This window comes from Mycteria americana, chromosome 4 (assembly GCF_035582795.1).
Source record: "Mycteria americana isolate JAX WOST 10 ecotype Jacksonville Zoo and Gardens chromosome 4, USCA_MyAme_1.0, whole genome shotgun sequence".
Classification (NCBI taxonomy): Eukaryota; Metazoa; Chordata; class Aves; order Ciconiiformes; family Ciconiidae; genus Mycteria; species Mycteria americana.
The window spans coordinates 17,628,625-17,655,465 of record NC_134368.1 but is presented as its reverse complement, the minus strand read 5'-3'; the positions used below and the strand labels follow the sequence as shown (position 1 = coordinate 17,655,465).

The following is a 26,841-nucleotide window of genomic DNA, read 5'->3' as shown; positions in this document are numbered from 1 at the left end:
CTGGAATTAAATATTCCCGGGTAAGAAATAACTTTGTGGTGCTAAGACCTCTGGGCTGAATTTACAAAAATTCCTGTAAGTTCCAACTTTTACATATGACTTCCACACATAGAAAATGCATCTTGGGGGGGAATTGGGTACCTAAGTCCAAATGAATGAACCATAAAGCCTGTGACATACCAACTGGAGCATGAGAGGCTGCCTTAGCTTAGAGTTTCTGAAGAGGGTCTCTTCAGGCACATCTGCAGGAGCAGTGCTCTACAACACAAATACCCAGGACAGCAACGTGAGACCCAGGCTGTGCGTACCTGGCATGGCTCAATGCCCAAGCAACCCATCGCCATGCAAACACTGCTAGCTTTCTTGCAGGACTATTTCCACAGGGCACTGCACTATCCACTGCCCAGAGTTAGCTGCAAGGTCTCCATCTTCTGACCCTTGGTGCACCGTTGGCATGTTCAGGAGCACCAAAGAGAGAGCCTCAACATGAAACCGAAGAGTCAAACTTAAGGGAGAGGTTGTGGCTGTGAAGCTGAATCTCACAGAAGTGTGAGTCTTAGGAGGCTGTGTCTCATCAGCACAAACGATAAGTGCATTTAAAAGCTTAAGCCTTACTGTAAATCAGTGGGGCTTGAACTTCTGAAAGGCTAAGACATTTTGAAAATGGCATGAGAGTTTTGAAGCCTCATGTGATTTTCAAAATGCCACCCACGTTAACATATGTCCCCAGCCTCTGGGACTGCCAGGCTCTCACGTCAACCCCGGTGGTCTCCTCCACGCTGTGCTCTAACTTGTCAGTACAGGAGATAAAAATCTGGCCTCAAAATCAGCATACTTTCCTGACTGTGGCTGTTCTGAGAAAAATCCTGTTCTTGTGGAGTGAGTCTACCTCAAAGCTATTACTTCAACAATATTACTTCTATATTTATACTGGAATAGAAGAAGGAGAATTTGGCCTGGTTTAGTCACATGTGTGATTGTTATGGTTAATGTCAGATTCAGGAGATCGGAGCCAGGAAGATATAAAAATAGAATGAAATCTATGTAATGTCTGCTTTTGGGTAATAGCACATTTTTTAAGTATGCTTCTTCCTGATTAAAACAAACCTTTAAATAACAACTTGATTTTCAGTGAGGTTGACCTCTTTGCGAGACTGAAGGACATGCACATTAGAAAGACAACTCTAAACAGTTTGGAGCTGTAAAATAAAATTCTATTTAAATTCTATATAGTATGGTATTTTCTTACTGAAACAAAGACTTGTGATTCCATGGAAGAGCAGAAGGGACAATGCATCCTGCCTCCCATCAGGCTTCACAGGAACACCAGATCCACCCAAGCCCACCTTCTGGTAACCCCATCGGTACCCAGCAAGCACTCACACAGGACCTGCATTTCTAGTTGATGGGCCTGATGTTCTACAACTTCGCATCCTGTGGAGGTGTTTGTGTCGAGCAAGGGCTGGCTGCTCCCTGGGGCTGGGAATGATGGAGCTCCCCGCAGGGTGGCAGGGCACGGTCTCGCCAGCCAGAGCCTGTCCCATCACCCCAGCAGGGACCAGGCCGGTCTGGAGGCAGCCAGGGCACCCTCAGCATCTGAGGCCAGACCAGAACGTCAGCCTGTGGGGGGGGTCAGCTGGGCTGAAATGGGGTCCTGGACCGAGGGCAGGGTGGTGCGACGCCCCAAGAGAGGCTGGCAGGGACAGTCAGGGATGTCAGTGCCCTCATGGCTCTGACAGTTTGTACTTATTCAAAGAGGAAAAAAGCATTGTGATCCCAATCTGGCAGCACAAGTCCACTCTATGCATATGGAAATAAGAATTTGCAGCACAAGACACTCAAAGGTCTGTTTAATTCCATATGGATCCTTACCCCTCTCCCCATTGCAGCATTTGCTAAGCCAAATAGCCAGCTCATGTCCTTCAGGATCTGCTCTTGCCTTCATCAGCCTCCTGATGAGAACCGTTTCGCTGGTGGACTTTGGATTTGCAGGGTCTCAGTCTGAGTTGTTTGGGTTTTTTTAATACATACACCACTATGTATTGTAAAGATGTAAGCGTCAAGCTGGCTTGTTTGAAGAAATGTTTGGACTATTCTTACAACGCATTGAAAAATCTAAAATTTATTATAAGAGATTTTTCTTATTGAAGTAACACTGACACTAATTTTTTTCCTCTGCATTTCTGACTTGGACATTTCAAGCAGGCAGCTTTAAATCTCCAAGAAAAAAGCTTATGAAGAAAAAAAAAACCATTATCTCATTTATTTGTTTTCTAATTTGTACAAACCTTGAAAGTGAAAAACTCATGCTGTTGTATAGAGCTCTGGAGAGTCTATCAATCTGTTTTGCTAACTACTATAGCCTGCTATATATCCTAATTGTAATATATCCTAACAAGTCTTTAAAAAGAGTTTAACAAGCATAAGATATTAGGAGAGGAGAGGAGAGGAGAGGAGAGGAGAGGAGAGGAGAGGAGAGGAGAGGAGAGGAGAGGAGAGGAGAGGAGAGGAGAGAAGAGAGGAGAAGAGAAGAGAAGAGAAGAGAAGAGAAGAGAAGAGAAGAGAAGAGAAGAGAAGAGAAGAGAAGAGAAGAGAAGAGAAGAGCTTTGTCTTCTTTTGTTTGACACAAATTTGTCTGACACAAATCTGTCTGACACAAATTCACTTAGAAGAATGACAGTTTTTCCTGTGAAATGATAACTTCAGTTTGACATACATAATAATTTGTCAGCCTGATTCTGTACATACTGAAGTCAAATGCAAACGTCTCTCTTATTAGTGGTGTTTGATCAGATTCACAGAGAGAAAGAAAGAAAACAGAGCACAGAGTTTTCTTTCAGGAGATCTGACTTCTGTTCCTCGATCAGAAATGTTTATTCCATGGCAATTATTTAATCTTACATGCTTCTATTTCTTCATCATTAAAATAACAACATCAATAATATCAGGGATAATATTGCTCTGTTGATGTAAAAGCAGATTATTTCAAAAGCACTTTTCAGATTCTGCTTTTCTTAAGTAATTGTGAACTGCCGTTTCATATTTCAAATCAGTTCTCTCATGGGAGATGAAAATGGATGAAGTCAGCATAATTCCTGCAGTTTTTTCAGTACAGCGCTGATGAGGTCTAGCATCTGATAACTGGTCATTTCTGACTTTGTAACAGAGCATCAGCCGTACTCCTGCTTATCATTAAGAACAAAATTTGGGCCTCATGTAGTTGGGCATAGCTCTATTGAAACCATGTGCCTTGTATTTATATCTGGCCTTGAAGGTGTTTTCTCACTTAAGCTCTTGCAACAATAATTTGACTGTTTTTGAAATCTGTCCTATCTGAGAAGTGTTTCTTTCTTTGGGTTCCTCCAGGAAACAGCATGAAGAAGCTGCAGCTGTCAGTCAACTTGCCACTCTTCAGTAGGAAAGTCTGACCTTTGGCTGGTAAGGAGTGGGCTTTACCTTGACTTTGTTCTGCATGTGCCTGATGCTTCAGGGTGATCTCAGCAGCGTCTCCACGGGACATAAGTGGGCATTCCTGGATGGTCTGAAGGTCACAAAGTGTTTAGCAAGCAATTTAATTTCATTTTCACTTGAATTTGCCCTGAGGCTGTCCTTTGGGGAAGCAGTAAACAGGACACACAGGTAGCACAGAGTCATAACCACAGATGACTCAGTCTTGGGGTGCACCTGCAGTGCAAACACAGCCCAAGGTAGTGGCATGTGGTAGGTTATGCCAAAGTATGCATATTTCTTAAAAATAAAAGGGATTATAGATAACCCTCTTGCAATTCCATAATCAGTGAATATGACTTTGCCTTATTGTGGTATCTAGAGTTTTGCTCAGGCTTCTCATTCAAGCGTCTAGTATATATAATTTACAATGATGACAATAACCTCAGTGTTATTTTACAGTTGCAACTCCATGGCAGCTGTCTGCCATGAGCCATTTTGCATTTTAAACAGTAGCCTTCATTTAAATTCATATCTTAAGAAATTCTGGCTAGCCTAAGACAAACAGTATGCCAGAATCACTTCTAATGATCTGTCCCCCAGAAATTTCCTTACATATTTGTTAATACAAATAAAATATATAAAAAAAGAGGAGTCATGCAAGGCTTAGAGCATATTAACTTCAAGTTTCCATCAGGGTAAAGGGTTTTGCAATTTCCACTTTAATGGAAACCTACGGAGATTCAGAATGTATTGACTTGCAAATAAAGTTGAAAATACATAAAACATGGAGAAGCTTTCTCTTGCTGTAGTTAAAATGACCTTTCCTATCAGTGATAAAACTATTTAAGTTTTATAGCATGGAATCAAGATATAAAACTGAAAAAAATTTCTTATAATTTAAAGTCTCTCAGATCAGTGCAGGCAGATGCTTTTCCCTTAGCCAGGGCATAATTTTATTGCAGACACGTGTGTGCGTGCATACACATATACATCTGTACCTTTACCAGCCAAAGGGGTCCTGTTTTCACTTAGCTTTTCTTCAAGGCCCTGGAGCATGGTGGATGCATTTTATGTCAAAGATATTATTAAAGGTTTTTTTCTATTTTACTTTGACCGATGGAGTTAATTTTCTTTAATACAGATCTATTCTCTGATGGCCTGACTTAACGATGTACTTAGATTTGTTTCTAGCTGATAAATAGTAAGCTGGCATGTAATAAGCTGTTTTGTTGTTTTTATCTTTGTGATAGGTATCTTCACTGGGCATTGCAGAAAGTTCTATTTTGGTATTTGTGATTTTGCTTATTGCTTAAAATACACATTATATCTTGAACAGGATAATTGCAATTGAAAACTCTCCTGTGCTCAAATGTCACATCTTTCTGCTTAGAATTGTCCTTTTCTTTCTGTGAGATGCTGTGATTTCTTATAAGGCTTCTGTTTTTCCTTTGTCTTTGGGAAAGTTTAAATGTATGTATGTGCGCATATATATATATATATATATGTACACACACTGTAAAGTTAAAAAAATAAGTTTTATAAATTTATCAGCTCATGGGAGAGAATATCAAAACACTTCATTTGGAGACAATTTTATTGGCACAGCTTCTCTCTCATAGTTTTTATCTATTCTGCTTATTTTTTTAATGCATGAAACTAGGTCTCTGCAGAAGTCCATAAGCCAGTGCTGTTCCTTCTCCATAAAATTAATTGGTGTCCCAGTTTGTTCTCTTGGGGCAATTATGAAGTCATCCATAACAGTCATTTCATTATGTTTTGGGATTAGTGTTACATATGAATGACTCTGGTAAATATGATCAAAAGCCCATCTAGCCCTGTATCCTCGCTCTCCGGCAGTGTCCTGGAGCAGGCCCTTGCGCTCTTCCTGAGGATGTGGGATGCTTGCCAGGAGGTTATCTTCCTGCTTCCACTGCTCTGCAGCTGAGGTCTTCTGAACTGGAGATATTTTCTGAGTCTTTGCTTTCTGTCAGCCTTGCTGGACTCCTTATGCATAAACTTGGAAAGAGTTTAAACTCTGGCTTTCCACAACATTCCTCATAGGTAAATTTATTGGATTAATTATGCACAGAGCATATTTGTCTCCCTTAAACGTTTTTGTCTCCCTTAAATCTTTTTAACTGATCATTTCATTTGATTCCTCTATTTCTAGCATTATCTGAGACAGTGATTAATCTACTCCTTAGTTCGTTCTTTCTCAGAAAATTTGAAACTTTGGACTCCTTATGATTGCGACAAATATTTCCATGTTGAACATTTTTAATTTACAATTACAAATTCTGGTGATTACATAGTCTGCTAAATTGTAAGAGCCATCTGCTCTTTTCCTCTAATGTATTAACATTAGTAAGCAAGATTCTGAAAGACATACAAGATCAGTAGGTCTAGCAGTTTCACTGCTTTCAGGTTATGTCCTCAGATCAGCGTAAACCCATCATCTCTAACAAAAATGGAGAAGTACAGCTGTAAAAATGCAGCTGCCTGAGATTGTGTTATCTGGTCTCTGCCAAAGACGTACAACATGGGACAGAATCTCCCCGCTGTAGCAATCGTCATTCTGCTAGACTTAAAAGTAGTAAAAGCTAGAGTTAAAAGCTAGAGTTAAAAGTAGCCAAGAAAAGTAGTAAAAAGTAAATATAATGTTTTCCAGGAGACATTGGTGGCTCTTATAGAAAGAAAAAACCCTTTGAATTCATCAAAGCTGCATAAACTCTCATGTGTTTACTACAGACAGCTGAAAGGTCAGTCTTCCAGATACTCTGTAAAATACTGCTTTCGTTGACAAACTTTTAACAAAACGATCATGGTTTCTTAATACAGATGTGTCTTATTATTATTCAAAATCAAGTTTGTTTATTTATCTGTTTTAGCCACAGAATGTCAGATTATACAGACTCTTGCTTTGCTCTCCAGGAGTAGCCAGCTGAACGCGGCGGTGTCACTGATGACCCCATGTCCTCACAGCCACAACGCTGGCTGAGTTACGGGGTGATGACATTTTCCATTCCCTGCCGGGATGGCTCTCCTTCTCCTGTGCCTGCCAGCACAGAGCTCTGCTCTCCTTGCTGGGCTCCTGACACTGTTGAGCTCTCCTCCCAGCATCAGGAGCCCAAAGGTCAAAATCCGCCCTGCTCCCCACAGGCATATGGGCAAACGACCCTTTTCCCCTTTGTTCTCTGTCTATTGGGATGTGGATTCCTTTGGCTTTTCTCTTTAATTGCCAGACACTGAGGCTGGAGGTGAGGGGGAAGGAGAGATGCAGCAGCATGCGAAGCCCAGGGTCTGCCAAGGCCATCCTGATGTGCCTCTGTATGTCCCTCCAGATTGCCACCATGACCACACGGGACAGAGAGAAAGGGGGGCTTGTCTGGAGAGCAGCGTGGTGGCAGAGTGAAGGCTTGTCCCCGCTGTGCGATGCTACAGCTGGTCGAGTTGAAAGATGGCTGGAAAAAGTCCTTAAATGGAAATCTCAGATGTGGAACTTGTTTTTCCTGCCAGAAGTCCGGCCGAAGTAAACTGTTTGTTGTAGCGAATGTTCAAGCTGCGGTGAGCCCAGATAGCATAGTCACTTCTCCCTGTTTGAGGTCTATCTTCAAACCACGACAGGGATGCAGTATGCCAGCGGTTACAGAAGAGGGACCTGTTGGAAGGTCGCGGGGGGTAGGGTATAGCCCTGAGCCCCCATGCACTGCTGCTGCCCTCCCCTTGTTTGCAGACTTTTGAAGACTAGTCCTCTCTTTCGAACCCTGGAAACAGAGGTGCTGTGCAGGTGGGACCACTTGTGCAGAAGTAATCACAGCCAAAACAGCCTCCTCTCCAGAGGCCGTTGACTGTGGAGAAAGGGCAATCACGACTCACCGCCTATTAGCAAAAGTAGAGGGTTTGGAGTAGTGGGTCCAAAAACTAGGATCCCGTTAAGCGAAGAGGTTGTTCTGTTTTGGAGTTTCATCTGCAAGCTGTGGGGTTGCTTTTTTCTACAATTTTTTAAACCTTTCCTGTTTCTGCCCTGTTGGTGGGTGCCCGGGGAGAGCCAGGCCGTCTGCAACTCCTTCTGTGCCCAAAAGCACAAAGACCTGGAGGCGGACGGGCAGCTGAGACCTGCTGCCTGTAGCGAGCGTGTGGAAACAATGCTGCTGCCGTTTCAAAATGACTAACGGTTCCTAGCTTCTGGGTTTTGCACAGCTTCATTTTGGTATCGCTGAGGGAAAAATGAATGTAGCCAGAGAATAAAGCAAGAGGTTGTGCGAAGCAAAAGGGGAGCAGCTAAAACCCACAGTGAGGAGAGGCCAGATGGAGACTTTGTTCAGCGTCCCTCTTGCCCATGAACTTGTGCAGCTCAGGAACCCTGAGATCTCCCTGTCTGCCTACGTACATCCCTATTTACCATCCTGGTCTAGTCCAAATACCAGGAACAGGCCAGGGGAACATGAAGTCCAACCTGACCGTTTGACGAGTTACCAATAATAACTCTCCATGAAGAGAACAGAAATTGTGTCAAGGGCATCTGCTCCCTTGTGCTCATTGCGTGCCCCTTGCTGTGGCCTGTCTGTGTAGGATGAAGCAACTCCAGCATATCAGGCGGTTTTAACGCTCACGGTCTTCCCCCAGCCTTCTGATTTACTTTTACCGCAGGCTAAAACTTGTAAACCTTTGACTCCTCTTTACACATAGACAGCCTGGATAACATTAGCAAACATAAATTGTACTGTCCCTGAAAATCCTATTTTAAACACAGATTTGTAAAGAGCAATTTTATCTCCACCATCTGTAACTAGTTAAAATACCAATTGTTTTTCTTAAAAAGGATTTTAACAATGGATAGTAAGCATGAGGTAGATTAAAAGTAATTTAAATTATAAGTTTTTATTAAGAGTTTAGAAGAAATCTAGTCGAGACCTGGGTTATCTGCAGCCTCCAAATGGTGCTGAAAAAATGATGGTGCTTTCAGTTGTCATAGATGATTTTTTTCTTTTAATCTGTATGATATGTTTTTCTAACATTTATGCACAAACTTGCATTGGTTTATCTTCAAATAATTTAGTTAAATAAATGCCAGATCCTCAGTGGATGCCTTAATTGATCTAGAATCAACCAATTTATTTTTATTTGCCCTAAGCTGGAATAAAGAGCCATATAAACTAAGGATATAGTCAGGCTCTTGCTGCAGAAATGTGTGTACCAATTTAAAATGTAACTATCCCTCTGCAGTTTGTTACTGCTCTTCTGCTGGGGCTCCCTTTCTTTGTAGATCAGCCACTTCCACAGGCTGTTTAACCCATCTGACACTGCATTAAATCATATGGGCAGCATTTGCATGCCTTGCTATCCAGTACCATTGTGTAGGGGAACATAAGAGCCAGGTGGGTAAGAGAGGGAAGGGTTCCCAGGTAGTAAATGGCGGACCAGAGCATCGTGCAGTATAAACCGTTCCTACACTCATTGGACCCACTGAAATCGGCTCTTTCAGCTGAGACACTAGGCTTTCACAGCCACAGGCACATGTTCCTCCCACTGCCCTTTCTGCGGCTGTGGCCACCTTGCGCAGGAGATCTCAGCAGGCGGCAACTTCATGAAACGCCTCATCAGGATTCACCAGACTTATTTGTCAAAAGTTCAAGATGCTAGTGTGGCTGATACATCCTCCTTTCCTTCTGGCCGCTTTGCAACTGGGCCAGGTGAAAACAATTTTTATCCAGCACTGTTGTTTGCTAGGTGAACAGGAGCCAAAGTGCTAAAAGTGTCCAGATGGGTGCTTGCGCTGGTCTAATTAAATCAGCTTTGAAACATATCTTTAGGCTGTGGACAGATGTTCATTTTGTAGAGAGCTGTGCCAGATGAAGATTACAAGCCACACCGCTGGAGGTTGCTGCCCTCGCAGCTCTGCTGGCAGAGCCATCCCACCTCCTCTTTGGCTCAAGCAGGGTGCAGACACGCATCTCGGGTGGTGACGGCTGGAGAGGTCACCGCCTGCCCACCCACGCTGGCCTCCTCGGAGCAGCACCAGCTCTGCGGGGTGCTCCAAAGTGTCTCTCCTGGCCTCGTTCAGTCAAAATGAACCAGGTTGGTCTGTACAGTGGGAATAAGAGAGGTCTTGTTTGCTCTGGTTCGTTGTGTCTGACAAGGAGTAGGGAGCTCTAACTGGCCAGGGGACAGCAGGAGCACAGGCGACAAGCTTGGGTTGGCACAGCTGGATCTGGAGGGTGCTGTCTGTCCGCAGCCGTCCTGCACCGGGGTGGGAGCAGAAACCTGACCTACTGCCAAGGACATGAGGGGCAACCTGTGGGCGAGGAGTTTTGGAAAGTGGCAGGGGACTCAACTGCTTCGGGCTGCTCACTTCCCAAGGTCTTGGCATTGGCTTGAGCTAGGGCTGCGGGGTTGACAAAGGATTGTCAAAGGCAATCCAATCCAAACAAGGAAGCTTTTCTCATCAAGCTGTTATGTTTTTACCAAATGTGTTAATGTGTGTACAGACAAAGTATGACACAATGTTGACCAAGTCTGGTGAGCTGCTAGCTTCACTTGGCCAAAACTATCATAGCAGATGGTATTAAACTTTCATTGTAACACTAAAGTCAACTGCGACAAATTAACATGCTTTTCCATGTCTTAAACCCTATCTGCATGAGGAACTATCATATTTGTTCTCGTGACAATTCTCAGTTAAAATGTATTAGCTTAAAAGCACCTTACAAATATATCTATGTGGCCATGACCTTAAGCTGTTGAGCTAACCTATTTTCAAGCACGCTAAATTTATGGTTTCTCCTCATTGTTCAATGGTTGCTTATTATTAAAGAAGGTAGGTAATGCTGTTTCCATTGAAAAGCAGGCAAAATGTCACTGTAGCTGATCGTGCTGTCTGGCTTTCCTTAACTCTCCAAGCAACTTTTTAATTAAGCATACATAATGCAGCCCTTCCTTACTGCCCTTGCTAGGGGAGTATTTCTTTTGATTGCACTTTTAGAGATCATGGTTACATGCAGAAATAAGTCCTTATCTGCGTTTTTTGAGAAGTGAACCAAAAAGTGGCTGAAAATAACCCCAAGCCCAAGCCCAAGGCCCCTCCGCGAGGTCCTGCGTTGCTTGTCCTCCCCGCGGGGACCAGGGCCAGCCCAGCGGAGCAGCCAGCGCCGCTCTCGCTCAGCCAGTACGTCAGGTCGCGGGGCAGAGCCTGCCACGGCCGTGCACAGCGTTAAGGTACAACGGGAAGAAATCATTAATTCGTGGGTCTGTCTGCAGAAAACAGAGGTTTCTGTGCCCATTTGTTTCTCATGAGAGTAAGAAGGAAATCTCAGCCACTGGGGTCATCCCTGTTCTCCAAGGAGGTGGTTGTGTCCATCTCCTCGGGAAACAAATGACTAATCTTTTGTGTATATAAACTACTTTATTTATCGTTTTTTTCATCTGTCCCCACAGTTTCCTTCACACTCTCCAAGCAGTGAAGAAACCACATTCCCTATTCCACGGAAACATGGCATTTATGTAAGTTGAGAGCACTCTTGAGAGCATCCATTTACTTAACTCTGTTTTCAGGCCACTTCTTACTGCAGCTTTCCAGAGTTTTAGCAGCACAGCTCGCAGCTATCCAAGCGAAAGACTGACAACAGTAGCAGCAGAAGAAAGGAGGCACAAGCAACCCTAATCGAGGCAGGGATCGTCAGAGCAGGAGCTAGATTTGCTGTGGCACCTTTGCTGGGTGGAACGCTGGGTTTGAGCTTGGCGTTTGATTTTCCATGACCACTAGATGGCATAAAAAATGCTGTTGTAGGCATCAGCTTGTTCCTGAAAAATTACCAAGTGCTGGGGTCACGCTGCAGTCAAAGGGGATTCTTACGTCGCTTTTAATCAAAGGCATATTTTAATGTTTCCCTTAAATGCAAAAATGTATCGGTAGGAGTCATCCTATTGAGTGGAAATTAACCTTAGCAGCAAAATTCAACTTCAAATAGCAAGAACTGCCGAAGTCAGTGCCATTCTCAGGTGGAGGATAACAGCAGAAGATGAGGGGAACGGAGGTTGCTCTGCTAATTGCATTACAGGACCAGGCGCTAAGAAAAATCATCAGTTCTGATCTTGATCCTGATAATGATTCTCTTTGTAGCTTTGGGCAAATCACATAATCCGCTTAATTTCTCTATTTCCGTATGAAGGGCAATGATTTCCTGCCTTGCAGTGGTGCCAGAGGAGTTAATTAATACTTGTAAGCACAAATGGAGAGAAGAAAAATACTAATGACTTCCGAACGGTACTTGTAAGGAAGAGGTCTCCTGGACTGTCCATCCTGCACCAGCCAGCTATTGCTGTGCCGCTGTGATGGTTATAATAAGGTGATGGAGTATGGATGAATTTAAAATATTGCTGAACACTACTGAAAGAAAGGAAAACCACTGAAAGAAAAGGACTAACTTTTTTTTGTTCTGTTTGCAATATAATTAATTATGGAAATTTCATGGCGAGTGAAAACCTTCTGCCTGCTGCTCTCCAAACCCCCTCTGAGTTAAAGAAACAGCCTGACGGATGGTGGCTTGCGTGGCCTGACCCCCACCCACAGCCCAGCTTCCCTCCAGCTGAGGGCAGCTTTCCGTTTGAATCTGAAGCTTTGGTGCAGTCTCCAGTTTGGTTGTTTATTAGTAGTTAAAACTGCTAGTTAACTTGGAGTGCTTTGCAGCTGCTGTGAAAGTAAAGTCTCTTGTACATCCTCAGGATCAAGATCCTTGGTGATTTTACCACTGAAATATGCAATCTGATTATAATGGCATCTGATATCGACGGACCATAAACAAAGACATTTCTGAACGCTATTAGAAAAGAATAGGGAATCCATTGTAAATTATTAGTGAGTGGGAAAATCTCGCCGCAGAAATTGCTATGACTGCTGTGGTCACATGATGACATACTTCTTTTTTCTCTTATCTTTATTGAGTGTAGTGGATATGAATACCCTAAGGAGAGCCAGAGGATTTTACAGGGCGTACCAGGAACTACTTTTCATCATTTAGGAAGAAAGGGTTTAAAGGTTCAGATAAGGACAGTACTGGAAAAAGAGAATTTGGCATGATGTCCCTGAGAAAACAATATTGCAACAATGAACAATGATATTCAAGCATGCTTTATACGCTGATTTCACTGCCAATGAAAAGAGACTGACTGTATGTCTTCCCATAATCACAGAGGGTATTAATGGCATAAATGTAATTTTTGGTTTATCTGAAACTGAGTTTTATCATCTGTCCTTTAGCAAACTGAGGAATCAGACTGTGAATGAGAGAGACATGAAAACTGTTAGAGCAAAACACACCCAGCAAAACAAATGATTACTGATTGGCCTTGAAGAAAACTGAGAAAAACAATTTTCATAACAAAAATAAGACACTGAAGTGCTGTAGCTGCAGTGCCAAACTGATTTCCAACCACTCACAAGAGTATGGGCTTTGTTTTTCCAGTGATAAATTTAGTTTTTCCGCTTGTCCCCACTGCACATTTCAGTGGTGATGTTGGAGACTTTTCAGTTTCCATTTAAGATTTGAAACAGCAAATAAAGTGATCTTGGCAGCCTGTGGGAGAGCTAATGCGGTAGATAGAAGATGTGTAGAAAATGGTTTATACAAATGTTGAGTTCAGGTTCAACACTGAGTATCCGCTACTCTCTCCGAAGCCATGCCACGGCCAAGCGACAGCAAGCACTGTGCAGCCCCAGGAGCAACCAGGAGTCCTTCACATGGACCAGAAATTCAGTGAGATATTTTATCAGCTTGTTTCCTTGTTCTACTACGGCTGTGGTGCCCCTGTGCCTGTGCCTCACCAGCTGCGATGCCTTACCCTCCACAGAGGAGAGGCCGTATGGCAGCACCCGTCCCCTGTAGCCACGTGCCTGCTGTGTATGCACGGGATGAGCAGACCCAGCACGTGCTGTAAAACCTGCAAACCCGAGCAAGGCCAGCCCTGCTGTGTTCATACACCAGCTGGGTGCCGAGAAGGCCCTTGGGTCTTCTGCAGTAGCCTGCCGTGATAGAGGAGATGGGGCGGGAGGAAGGTGATGAACAAGAACAGGCTGCTGCCACACCGAGGGGTATCGCACAGTCCTTCCAGGAGCAGGCGGTGAGCCCGGCTGATGTGGGTGTGCTGCTGTTTAGTTATCCCTAGTGCTGAATATGCTGCTATGGAAAACAGTCTCGGTTTCTAGCTTGGGATGCTAGCGTCATGATCATGATCCTTTGGAACCCATGACTTATCCTCTCTCATAGCCAGGGCTTGCCCAAGTTCACTAAGCGAGTACAGTGCTCCCCTCCTGCCCAGAGACTGTGTGAGGCAGAGTTACCTATCATGGCAACCTGCAGAAAGTGTTTTCTGATCCTGAAAACAAACCCTTTATATAGGAAATATAGTAACATGCCCAGCAACAGAACTAACTCTTAGCCCTTAGCATTGTTTTGCTCCAAATAATTAGCCTTCTGATACTGTTTTTTTCTAGATACTGAAATCTTGGTATGCTGTTACTCCTCTAAATGGATCAACATGAATCTTAAACCGTAATAAAGCAATAGCAAATTAGAGATGATTTTTGTTTGCAAAAAAAATGATCAAGCTGAGATTGAAAGTTGGAGAATTAAATGAAAGGGAAGAAAAACACCATAAAGAAGTACAAGCATTTGACAAATAGCTAATAAACTGAAGAGATTCCCTTAATCTTACTGCTCAGGGAATTTACTTATTTTCCCCATGTAGGACGTGCACAATACCTTATTTAGTAATATTTCAAGAAGCTTTTTTAGCATCTGGCATTGAGCGTAATTGTTGCAATGCTCTGGCAGCATGCTACACTGTAAAGCTAACACATTAGCATGCCACAGAAATGAAAATAAATGGAAAAGGCTGAAGAAATTTTCAATGCGAGGTGCGGCTCCTGTTGCCTCCAGTGCCGCGGAGGATTCCTGCTCTGATGTCATTCTCCTGCTTTCTACTCCTCTGACTGAAAGTACAGGCGTTTTTTCCCTCCTTCTCATTTTTTTTGGTCAAAGGGTTGTCAACTTCAAGTATGTTGCACTTGTTGCAACACATCGATGTGTGGGAGTAGTGATGTGAATCAAGTCAGGCATGTGCACTGGGTTTATGGGATTCTGCAAGCTATAAGCAGAGAGGCTGACTTGGCTCAGGCGTGCAGTATTTTCTGAAGCATCTTTAATGGCATGAGTAGAATTGGATAGGGCCTAATAATAGACCTAGAACATATTTCTATTTGAGTTTGCTGCAAAAGTTGCTATGCAACTGATCTTTAAGTAAAACAGTTTTCATTAACAGTTGTTAAATGCCACACTGAATGGTATTAACAAGGTCAATGCAGAGATCAAAGAATTATTATCAACATTTCTTATAACAGGCTAAAATTTTGCGGATATCCTTTTCATAGAGGAGATAAAATAAATTTTAGTTCATGACGTAATTGTTGGATGTTATGGATTCTTTTTCTTTCAAAACTCTACATGAAATATTTCCAAACATAGTAGTGTATTTAGGGTTAAAAAGACAAGACTAAGAAAATCTCAGCTGACAACAAAATACTATGACAAATAAAACGAGAAGTGCAGAATACTTCACAAAGTTCACTAAAGACTTTGCAATTGCTGTTCATTTTTATGGCCAAGGTTATGTCACCTCAGCAACTGTGGTGACAATAGCAGAAGACCAAAAGAGAGAGAAGTAGAAGTCGTGAAGGAAGAAATAATTTTGCATTTTAAATCATCCTCAGTAAGTAACATTATTATTGGGCTCTTAATAAGCATTCAGATAGGTTTTAACACACTGCATGAATTGTCCATGTCCACTGGGATGTGATGTAAAATCAGTGGACTAAATTATGTTCTCATTGGCACTGGTGTAAATCCAGGGTAAGTCATTGGACTACATTGTGGTTATTTCCAGTTTTCCAATGAGTAACCAAATAGAAATTGGTCCAATGTTCCTCTACTCTCTCTTCCACTCCCTTGAATAGGAACTACTCATAAATAAATCAATGAGAATATCCTTCTGACTGCATGTTCTCCATGTATTAATAGGAGGAAAAATAACACCACCATGTTTTTCCCATGTGCCTTGTTAGCAGACCACCTCTCAGTACGCAAATAGAGGAACTGCAAAGTACTGCCAGCCTCGAGGATCCTGTATTCTATGAAAATCCAAGCAAAAAAGGCAGTACTGAAAATACAGAGGCAATCCTAGGTGTGAGAGCATGGAGAGAAGGGGGTAAGAGAGAGCTGAGAGGAGCCAGGAAGAGCAGGCAAAAACCCAGAGATTAAGGAAAAACATTTTGGCAGTTGGAGCTGGTGGCTCTGGGGAGCAGAAGCAGCGTGATGCTGAAATTGGGAGCCACTTGCCACCCAAAGGACTGCCTGGGCATGCGGGAAGTGACGCGGGAGTCTCTGGTCGTGGTCAGCTGGAAAGTAAGGAGGGTGATAGAGAAAGATGTGAAATGAGCAGAAACTCCCACCGGAGGCCTCCGAGCACCGGGAACTGGGGTAAACAAAGATTTCAGTGGCAGAAGCAGGAACTATGGTTATTCAAAAATACAAAGGCCAGTCCTATTCTAGCCAATACAGGAAAAAAAAACCCAGAGTGGCTGCCTGCCTGGGAGTGCTGTCATCCAGCTTGCACCTTGGTGCGCTTTAGTCTGACACTGCATACAGACTGAACTGGCTGGGGACAACTAAACTGTCCTTCCACCCCACCAACTAAATACACAGGAATTTGATGTGCAGGCTGTTCTTTTATCTTATTTCCCAGCAAAACCTCAGCCTCTGTGGGACATACTCACCATTGCCCTGCCATGTAAGTGGACATGCAGTGGTGCCTGGAGAGAGCATGGTGGGTACGACACACAGGAATGAAAGCATTTTGTCCTCAGTCTTTAAAAAATGATGCTACAGCACAGTCCAGAGATTAATCAGACCCTATAGAAATAGCATGACTGAGTGTCTGCAGGCAGACATGGACCTTTGTAACTTCGTTACCACGGACCTGCTCCACCTTTGGTGACAGTCTGGTGATGGCAAAGCAAAGGCACTGATAGAGCCCAGACCTGCTAGAAGGGCTTTGCATTCCTAAATGACTGAATCAAAAACCAAGAGCATAAACCCCACAGGCAACACGCCTTGCACGAGGTTTATTTTTACTGTGTGAATTCAAGCGCTGGAATGTCCTGTACTGATTCCAGAAGGGTTAACGCTTTCATGCCTCGCAGCCTGGCCAGGCGGGACACTCAGTGCTGTGGGTACGGGCTGTATCTTCATTTTCTTTATACCTCAGTGACCGAAACAGCTGTGCCCTCCCTGCCTTTCTCGGCTCACCATTCCTTTGGGGGCTTCTTGAACTATTGCTCCCACACATCTTGCTTCTCTTCCCCCTTCCTTGTCCACTCCTGTTCCAAGAAACCTTCAGAAATGCCAGCCAACAGAAGTGTTTACTCTTACTTCTCCAGCTGCAGCTTATCTGGCATAGCTCTGAAAAGGGCATGTAAGAGGTGCACGGTATAGTTGCTAAAATATGGTATGGTTGCTAATGCCAGCCATTGTGCCGTCTTTGTGAGCCTGGCTCCCTGGTTTAAAAGTAATGCCACGCTGAAGAGGAAGATCCTTCACTACCAGTTCCAGGACGTGGCTGGAAACAACACATAGAGGAAGATGCTCTGCCATTTCATAAGGGGAAATGCTGTTCCCTTCTCCCCTTCAACCTGGTGACACCACTGCAACAGGCAAGGGCAGGAGGGGACTGTAGCCAGGCTGGCAGAGGGCAAGATGCTCAAATCCACCGTGGCTGACACCCACTGCTGCCCAGCTCACAGCACCGACGAGGCTCCCCAGCCTGCTGCTAGCAGGCCTGTGTGAGCCCAGATGGACAATTTCTTCTTCCTAACCTTGGCAAATCAACAGTCTTGTGTTCACAGTTTGGTTTTTCGCTTAGGGAAGCATTGCCTTGCATTACCTTAATGAGACAGAGACACGGGTTTAGTTGCTCAGAGCAGGGCTAAGCAGTTAACAGAAATGCAAGAAGCTACTCGTACTGACAAATGTGAGTATTTGTCCCCACTTATGTGCTTCCTGGAAGAATTCAGAGAAAGTGGGAAACATTAGTAGAAACAGCATTTGTTTGCTACAATCTGCTTTTGGCTGATCTTCTAAAAAAATGTGCTCTTTAACCAGGGCTCTAGGATTCTACTGCTGAGCAACCACGATCACCTCTTCTAATGCAACTTTTAAAGCTTTTGAAACATGGTATCCAAGATGGTATCCATGGTCTATCCAGACCATGTTGTGTTTCATCCTGGGCTTTCTTATGTTCCTTTCTGATGGAAAAACTAAGAGGCCAGTACTGGAAAACTCCTTAAGCAATATGACTTTTCCAAGGTCTGCTGTCATGTCATTTAGTTGGCTTTCAGTTTTCTCCAGTCAACATCACTTTGGCAAGCGAGCAGATGAAGACAGTCCTGGTGCCGTGTAGACTTCCACATTGTGTCTACATGTATAGGGTTCTTTTCTCCAAAATGTTCCAGTTCTCTTTCTAAAATCATTTTTGCATCTCCAGCCTAGGCAGGAACTTTGCACAACTTTTATTTGAAGAGACAAGACAGTTAAAATGCAGAAGAATTGTTTGTTCAGAAACCGAGACAAAGACCGAAACATCTTGCTCAAGCGTACAGAGGAGCTTTCCAGCAATGAAAGGCTTGAACCCAGCTACCCGCTCTGTAGCTTTACTGTAAAACACTTCCCTTGTCTAAAGAAGCAATAAAGCACCACAACTGTGAACTCATCATAACCTCAGTTTGATTTTTAAACAGATGTCTTTTAAAGGAAAAAAACCAACAAAAGTATCTTCTTCAACCACTCACTATCCATGGGCTCTGTTTCCCTCACATATGTGAGTGAGAATTAACATTTCTGTAGTTCTAATGAGAGCCCATTACTCAGTGGCGTAACCCCATCTCAGCCACCACCACAGATCTATACTGAGCACAGCAAATTTATTCATTAGATTTATCCTATGTTTATTAACAGCCCAGCTCAGAAAAAGAGTCAGTGACAAAAACCATCTGGAATAAACATAATGGAAAACAAACAATGTAATATATTCCGTCACTCCAGCCTAATTACACTGTTTGGTGCAAATACTATCAATCCAAGTGACAATTTACAAGCTGAACTCTTATTAAGGGGAAAAATGAGCTGTGCAGGGAAGCACAAATCAAAGTAACTAATCAACATAGACAACACATTCAGGGATTTAAGAGCCAAGGTATGGTAGTCTTTTATTCCTCCCTGTTTTCAATTTGGGAGACCTGCTGTGATGTTGCAGTACATTATACCTTATATCTACTTATGCAACATTGGGGAGAAGCATGTCTCTGGCTGTTGTCTTATCTTTCATCAGCTACAGCCTGTGACTTTTAGGTTTAAATGCTTTTCTTGTCCTATCATTTAAGCTGGGAGCAAGGTATGCTGTCCCATGCACCAGTTTTCTTTTAAGACAAGACATTGCCTTTCTTTCATATTCTTTTAGGATCTAGTAAAAGCTTGGAATTCAGGAGAAAGTTAGAAGAGGTTGGAGTTAGCTAAAAGCAATGCCAACATGATCTAAACCAAGTTCTTATTGAGTGAATTGGTTCAGCAAGAGAAAAAGGAAAAAGATCTCTCCCTCCCATGCAAACATCTGAACAACACATGGCTGCTGTCCATGATCTGTTTCAGCTTGGAAGCTGGAACTGGACTCATTAAATGCATCTGGTGTCCCCAGGGAAGCAAAACACTGGCAGCACTGAAGGAAAGATGGTAGAAGCCATCTGAAGTAGAAATTAGCCAACCACCCTGTCTACATTAGAGCATGAACTTCAAGAACAGCATTAGGCACCTGCATGAAAGCTGAGCCCTCAAGACATAGCAAAGAGATACAGTGCTACAACATGTAACACACTGTCAGTTTAGGGAAAATAAACCCATAATCTGGAAAATACTACCTCAGGCCAACAGGGAAAACTTAAGACCTCATCGCAACAAGGGGCAACAAGCTATCATTACAGTGAAATCAATATGTACAAATATGCACACAGCCCTGACCACAGAAGTGTGGTCAGAATTTCCATAAATATTAGTAAAATATGACTTATATAATCCTACACTGAAAAATTCCATGTTAGTGAGGAGATGCTGGAGGACGTTTTTTAATTCTTTCTGTGGGAAAAAAACAGAGTGAGAAAGGGCCACACCGAGGGGGACAAAGACGTCAAAAGACCTACATATGGCTTTATCTGCCATAAGGAGGGCGATCACCAGTCACCACCACCCCATGTGCAGAAGTGCCTCTCTGGACCTTCACGTTCCTTCCTTGCCTGCAAGATAAAATGAAGCCAGGGTCCTTGTCCTTTCACACTTTGCAAATGACCATGTAGCTCAAAGACTTTCTATCATGCGATTGTCTTGGAAACAGCATTCATCTCAAGAAAAGGCATTTCGTATTTCTCCCTGAACTGATTTATTCTGGAGTAGGGTCTAGTGCTCTGTAGGCCCTTAAACATAGCTTATTCTCAACCATAACGTAGGCTTATTCTCAACCAGAAGGCTGATAATGAGCAAGCTTTTGTCATAGCTCATGTGTATGAAAAACGTCCAAAATTCTGTTTCTGCACCTGCTGTTTTCAGATAGAAATAACCAGTGTGACATCCTTTTCTCCTTGAAGAGGTGATGTCATAGATGTGGCCACAACGGGATGTTTCTTCATTTAAGAGCCAAGGTGCAAAGTTAGAGAAATACACCCCTGAGAATTTTGAAATTTCAGTGATTCATAAAAGCCCAACATTTTATTGCCAGTTAACTGTGGATCCTCTCCAGAGCCTTACTGCATCATTTGTATTAGCATGCAAATCAAGATGATATAGCTGTTGCTGGATAATTTCAAATGTGATATTCATAGCATAGATGCACTGTTGGGATGGTCTTTGGCAACACCTTCATCCAAGCATCTCTGCACGCTCTCTGCCTGATGCCATCATTCTCTTCAGGAAGAAGAACACGAGGATGACTCTTTCCCTCACGTGCTGAGTCCATGCCTATGCTTAAAAATCAGTGTATTTAAGTCATCTGTCAAACCCCACAGGTATTGTGTTAATTTATGCCTCTTTTCTTGGCCTTAACTATTTTGCTTCAAGCAGAACCCTCCAAAAGTTGTTTTTTTCTCTGATTCCCACCTGGGCTATAGGAATTTAAATAATGTTCAAAAGCAGGTATAGCTAAAAGAAGGATGACTCCCCATTTGTAGATTACAAACATGTAGGAGTATGTGATGTCTATCAGTAATTAAAATTATAAAATACCTTAATTTTCAGTTTATATGGATTCTAACCCTCTTGTTCTATGACCATTGGTGCTCAATCTGACTAGGGAATCTGAACGTTTTCATTCCTGAACAAGGAATGGCCATGAATACAGAGCATTTTCTTTAAGGAGCAGAACATAGCAGCCATGATATGGTCAACCCAACATGGTCACATACTGTCCAAATCTTCAGCTTTGTAACTGGGAATTACTCTGCTCTTTTGGGATGCTTAGACACTTGTGCTGTTGCTCTCTGGAACCCTGAAGATTTTCTGTAATCCTCCAGGATTCCCTAGTCTGGATTTTTTCCTCCGAGGGAGGAGATTCAGGGGACATGCTAATGACACTGTGCAGGTAGGTGGGAGGTTGTTCATGCACTGAGGCAATGATCAGGGTGTGCTGGCAGTGCCCTTGCTCTTGCGACCACGTGATGCTGAATCTGGTTCCTCGTTGCCACAAAAGCACCCAACAAACAGTCCCAATGCTTTCTTGTGACTCCCTGCGCTGTCACCTTTTCCCACACGCTCCACTAAAGGCTTTCAGTGCTGTCAAGGATCTAAACTACTGATAACTGCCAAAGTCAATTTGTGGTGAACACTGAATTTTTTTCCCAGTGTTATCAAGGACCTTGCAGGGACAAGGTAGCTGAGATACTGAGCTATCTCAGTGAACTATCTATCAACAGCCCCTCAAGGCAGAAACTACTTGCTAGAGCATCAGCTGATAAACCAAAAGGGAGATGAAGTTCAGAGAAAGAATTGTTTTAATTACCAGGTAGTCTGCTTCACTGTTATTTTAGAAAAAGCTGGACACAGATGTTACATGAATGTAATTGCAGATTTCGGGAAACATCTTAAAAGCCACAGATGAAACCTTAAAACTATAACAAAAATAATTCCCTCTGGAATATGAACACAGGCAGATTTCCCCCCCCCGACAACTACATCTAAGATATCAAGCATGTTAGTTACTTCACTGAACTTCAGAAATGGGCAGTGACTCAAAGATATGTTGCATTAGCTAACAGCTATTGATAACTAAGGATGACAGTACCTGGTCCAGAAGGCTGATTTTCCTACAAGCAAAAAGGCCATGTTCCCATTGCAACCCTCCATTGCAGTGGCTTGCTTAGAGCAGCTTCCAGACTAGATTCCATCTGCAAACTGGGATGCCACTGCACTGCTTCCTTGCCTGCCAAGAACTTTTCCATTACTGGAACCTCAGTAATGGTAACTGGTCTGGGCTCTCCATACTGGTCACCTCTGGATGTTTTGCTACTTATGGTCCTTCGCTGCCTGTTTTGCTGAATGTCTTGTACAACATTTAGACTGGGAGCTTTCTGTCAGGCTTGGAGGGTTTGTTTCTGCTTCTGACCCTATGGGAAGACTATAGGCACACAGCAGCATGGCAAGGATTAAAAGCTGTTTTCTTTCCAGCTTTACAAAGAACCTGTTTATTTCTGGATGACGTTGAATGGACACGTATTTCCAGAATTCAGGAAAACTACCTGCAGTTTTCTGTATCTTCACAGACTTCCCAGTATGATCTCAATTCAGCAGTCATTGAGTCTTGTCTCAGTCCTCACATCTGTAAGCCCAAGAGGTGGTATTCAGGGAAATAAATACATACGTGCTGAGGTGTTGCACCAGACCGGTAATGGATAGTCGGGCTCCACAGAGAGAGAGAGAGATCTTGAGATAGATGCAAGAGAAGCCTGGCATGCATCAGAATGTAATCTCTTCATATCATTGCAAGGATTTATTTCGGACAGCCTCTCTCTGAGTTACGTTGCAGAGTAGGTAGCAGAGTACTGCCTGCAGTTTTCGAAGTATTTGGACATTTGCAGCCTTTAAACAATTAGAATTGTCAGAAAGAAAGGCAGTCCATCAATCAGAAGCTTTCACAACTCCTCATTTGTATGTAGATTTCTAAACCTCATATTGTCAAATAATAGACTATAAAATAGAACCCTTCAAGAATTTCCTTTTTTTTCTTTTCTTTTTTTTTTCTTTTAAAACCTCCAGAATTGGATACAGAAGAGATCTTAAAACTTTCAAAGTGGAACTGAAGGAACTGCTCTCTTTGGTCAAACTAATGGTTCTGTTAGTCCACTGTTGTCTTGGGTAGTGACCAGTCCCAGAAGACATCTGGGTGAGGAAACCACCAGGAAATGCACAGCTAGTCAAGGCAGTAATTAAAGTAGCCATTAGCCTTGGGCAACAGACTACAAGGGTCAGCAGACTGCATGCTTTGCTTACATGCGGGCTACTTTGCTTGTACCTGCAGAGATGGGGATTAGCCACTGCAGTCCAAACAGTGGACTTCAGACCCTTTCTCCACCCCAAGCCATCCCCAGCAGGCCCTTTCTCCATCCCAAGCCTTCTCTTCTCCAGGAAGGCTGAACACCAGCCCTGGTGCTGTGGAGTAAAGAGAGGTGCAAAAAGAGGAAGACCTGTATTCTGGGACAGCCTGGCATTAGGGGTTACTGTACCCTGGAGAAGTGAGAAAGGAAAAGGTTCCCGGAGGGAATGGAGAAAGAGAAAAAAGGGAGGGAAAGAGCATATCCTGCATCACCGCTGAGCCCTTCTAGCACCCCTTGAGCACCATGAACCCTTCAACAGCCCCATACCTTCTCAAAGGTGGAAGCAAAAACTCCACAGCTTGGCTGAAATGAGGCATTTCTCTTCTTTCAAGTCAGGCTGGTGCCTTGTGTAAGCCCTGAATCCATGCAATAGCATATCTTATGTCATTATAATTAACAAAGCCTTCGACAATCTGTGCAATAATCCATTCTTAAGATCAACTAATTCAAGTTTAAACAGTTCTCACATGTCACAGGCTGTCTGAAGACATTTCTTTAAAAAACAAACTCTTCAAGTCTGAAAGTCAGGTGGAGAGGGAGAAAAGAACTAAAACTTTTAGAGCAGTAAATGAATATCCAATAGCAAAACATTTGGATCAAATCTGTTTATCTGGCTTCTTTTCCTTGAAAGAAAATGAGAGTTATATTCTTGTTTGAGATTTATTCTTTCCATTTACCTTCCCAAATTTATTCCTGGTCTAAGATCTTATGTTCTTAGATTCCCTGCTCATTGAATTTCATAGCTGTACCTCCTGAAAAATGAGATTTTAGAATAAGAAAGATCAAAAGATTTTTTCTCAGTTATTTCCATAGGCACTGCATTATTTCCTCTGGGAAATTTTGCAAGAGGGAGATTTCAGCCTGCTCACAGTATACATTAGATGAGAATGCAATTCACAACTGGGGCAGCTCTTTTGACTCTTTTTGTTGCTTGTTTGCTTTGACTGAGCTCAGACTAGCACATTTCGCAGTTGGTTTGCAACTTGAAAACACAAGTTGAGTAATGGGGTGAAAATATCTCACAACAAATAATCCTGAAAAACATGTGGTTTATTGGTTTGCAAGCTAGGAAGTGACATCAAGCATCCAGACATGGATACTTTTCATTTAATGCATCAGTTCTGCATAGTAAGACAGAGTACATTCCTCCCCATAAAATATACACATTAAAGTATTTAAAGATGTTCAAATTCAAAGCCATAACCATCTGCTTATCACAGACATCTGTTGCTTCAAAGCAAAGGACTATATGAAAGGTTCAGAAAGCTTTAGAGCTCAAAAGGTGCGTTTGCCAAGAGACTAATGGAACACATGAATATACATAAATTCCAAAAATATAACAAACTGCTGTTTTCTCCCTGGGGTGCAGTTACACCAGCTAGGTATGTGAGAGCTGAGTTGCAAAGAAAAAAGTAATAAAAGAGCTACCTCAGCTCTTACCCATCTCTGTACTGAAAATTAAACTTTTTGTCACTCTCTAAATACTCTTGAAAAGGAACATCTTCTTCCTCCACCAGCAGAGGAGTTGACTTTCACACTGACCCCCTACATCTCTGAGCAGCTTCTGCCAATGAACCTTCAAAACACGATTGTTTCCACCCTGCAACCTTCTTTCTACAGAGCCTTTCCCCATTCTCACTCAGGGAGGTGACACCCCAGCTTCACTGGGAACAACACGCTGCAGCTCCACAGACCTGCATGTCTATTGATTTCCTTGCTATTTTGGCACCCAGGTCTGACCGACTGGCTGAAGTCAAGGAGAGCCTTCCATTGACTTCAATGAACCGTCGGCATCTCCCTTAATGGACAGTGCCCCTTTCCCCACGTGGCTCTTGCGTTGCCATGAAAATGAAGGTCAACAGGAGGGGTGGGAGCAGTAACAAGCTCTTTGGGACAGTGACTGTGTTCCTCTGAGCACCTGACACAAGAGGCAATTGCGGTAGCATATCTGCAATAAATAAAGTTGGCATTGCCCTGTGGGTATGTGCCAGATTTCCACTGTGAGGGTTGGAGGGCAGAGTTTGCACCTTGCAGACCTGTGGGTCTGGAGGGAAGGACCTGCTAAAAGTTACTGGGAGCTGGGAAAAAGTGTGAGCCAACTAGAAGGTGCAAAGTCAGAGGGATTATGTACTTTTGGAAAGGTTACAAGGAATGCAAAGGGGCTAGAGGCTGTCTGGACAGGAAGATACTGGGAACCCCAAGTACATTAAATTTCTGTCTCAGGTTAATACCACCTGTACCTGGTCAGTGGAGCTAATCAAGCTTCCTGGCACAACAGCCAGTTTCCATTCACTTATTACCCTTTCTGCATGTGCACAGCCATCAAAGGGGCAGGGAGGATCTCACACATAGCAAGAGAAATTTGGGGTTCCAGTGCCTGTCTGCCAGGCCTTTCGATGCCAATACGTACATGAAATGCATAGAGAACAAGGAAATATTTCATGACTTTAAATTACATTGTCAAGCTCAGAGAAAGTTGATCCATCCCCTGCAACAAACTCCAAATAACCATACAGAAAGTGATTAACTTAAACATGAGCATGAACATCAAGATACATTTTATAAAACAACCAAAATTTTTCTTCCGTCATTTAATGTTCCTCTTAGTCACATAATCTGTGACCTCTTAACCCTTATTATAAAGCATATAAAATCCCACAAGACCAGAAGTTCAATGTGGGGGTTACACACCATTTTTGGGCTCACTGACCCTGCTTTATAAACTACCCTTCTGCTCTTTGTTTTCCTTTGCACAGGTTTTGCATTTTCCTGCCAGCTTCTCATTGTCCTTGAAATCAGAGTAACAAGAAATTGAAGAAATCAGACAGTTCTCCAGGCCAATCACAAACAGAAAATAGAAATTGTTGGTGATCAGAAAAGCAAGCAGAGCCTTCCCGAGCTGTGTACAGATTCTGCTCCTCACACTACTCACAAGCAAAACATTTCTAGAAAGGTAAGTTATTTATTGTGCCAACATACGCGCATTATTCAAAGCAGCAGCAAGACAACAACATTACTAGTATTAGGAAATTCATCTCAAGTTGAGAATATCTCAGAGTTTTTATGAGGAAAGAGAATATAAAAGGTTTCCTTCAGCGAAATAAAGCCCTTTACTTACATGGCTTGCAAGAGCTTCCAGCAGCTGGAGTCTCTGAACTGCAGTGCATGCAGATATTGTGCTTTGCTGAAAGCCCCCGAACTTTGGCACTGGAGATGGTACATAACTCACTGGTGCTTCAGATTGATAAATAATTTCCTTTAAAGATACCCTCACATGTTTCTTTATCAGTGGTGCACACTGACAGCAGGCTGCAAAGCAGAAAGCCTGTCTGGTGTTATGAGGAAAGAGTTCCCTCTCAGCTGAATCCAGAAAAAAAAGGAGTCCTTGACCTCGACAACTAGAATAATACTACTATATCTGCTGGCTCTTTTCTGAACGCATACTTGAGCAGTAACATAAGAGTGAGCGATCGGAGCGCAGAAACTGTGGCATGTCATGCTCTGTACCGGTAGGGTATGTGAGCAATGCTTCTAGCGCAGGCACAGCAAAAGGAAAACACAATGCGTGTTTTCAGCTTTTATTTTGTTGACAGATTTTAAAAATAAAACAAAGATGACAGGCTTCTCTGTTTCAGTTCACAGCTCCCAAGTGGCAG

General features: G+C 42.9%; 1 protein-coding gene across 1 annotated transcript in view; it reads right to left on the bottom strand.

The window, feature by feature from the left end:
• C1QTNF7 (C1q and TNF related 7) overlaps positions 1–26,612 on the bottom strand; it is a 36,484-nt gene extending 9,872 nt beyond the window's left edge. The window contains exon 1 of the mRNA XM_075499177.1: positions 26,304–26,612. The gene's annotated coding sequence lies outside the window, so the exon portion shown is untranslated. The remainder of the gene's footprint in view (positions 1–26,303) is intronic.
• Between the last annotated feature and the right edge of the window lie 229 nt (positions 26,613–26,841).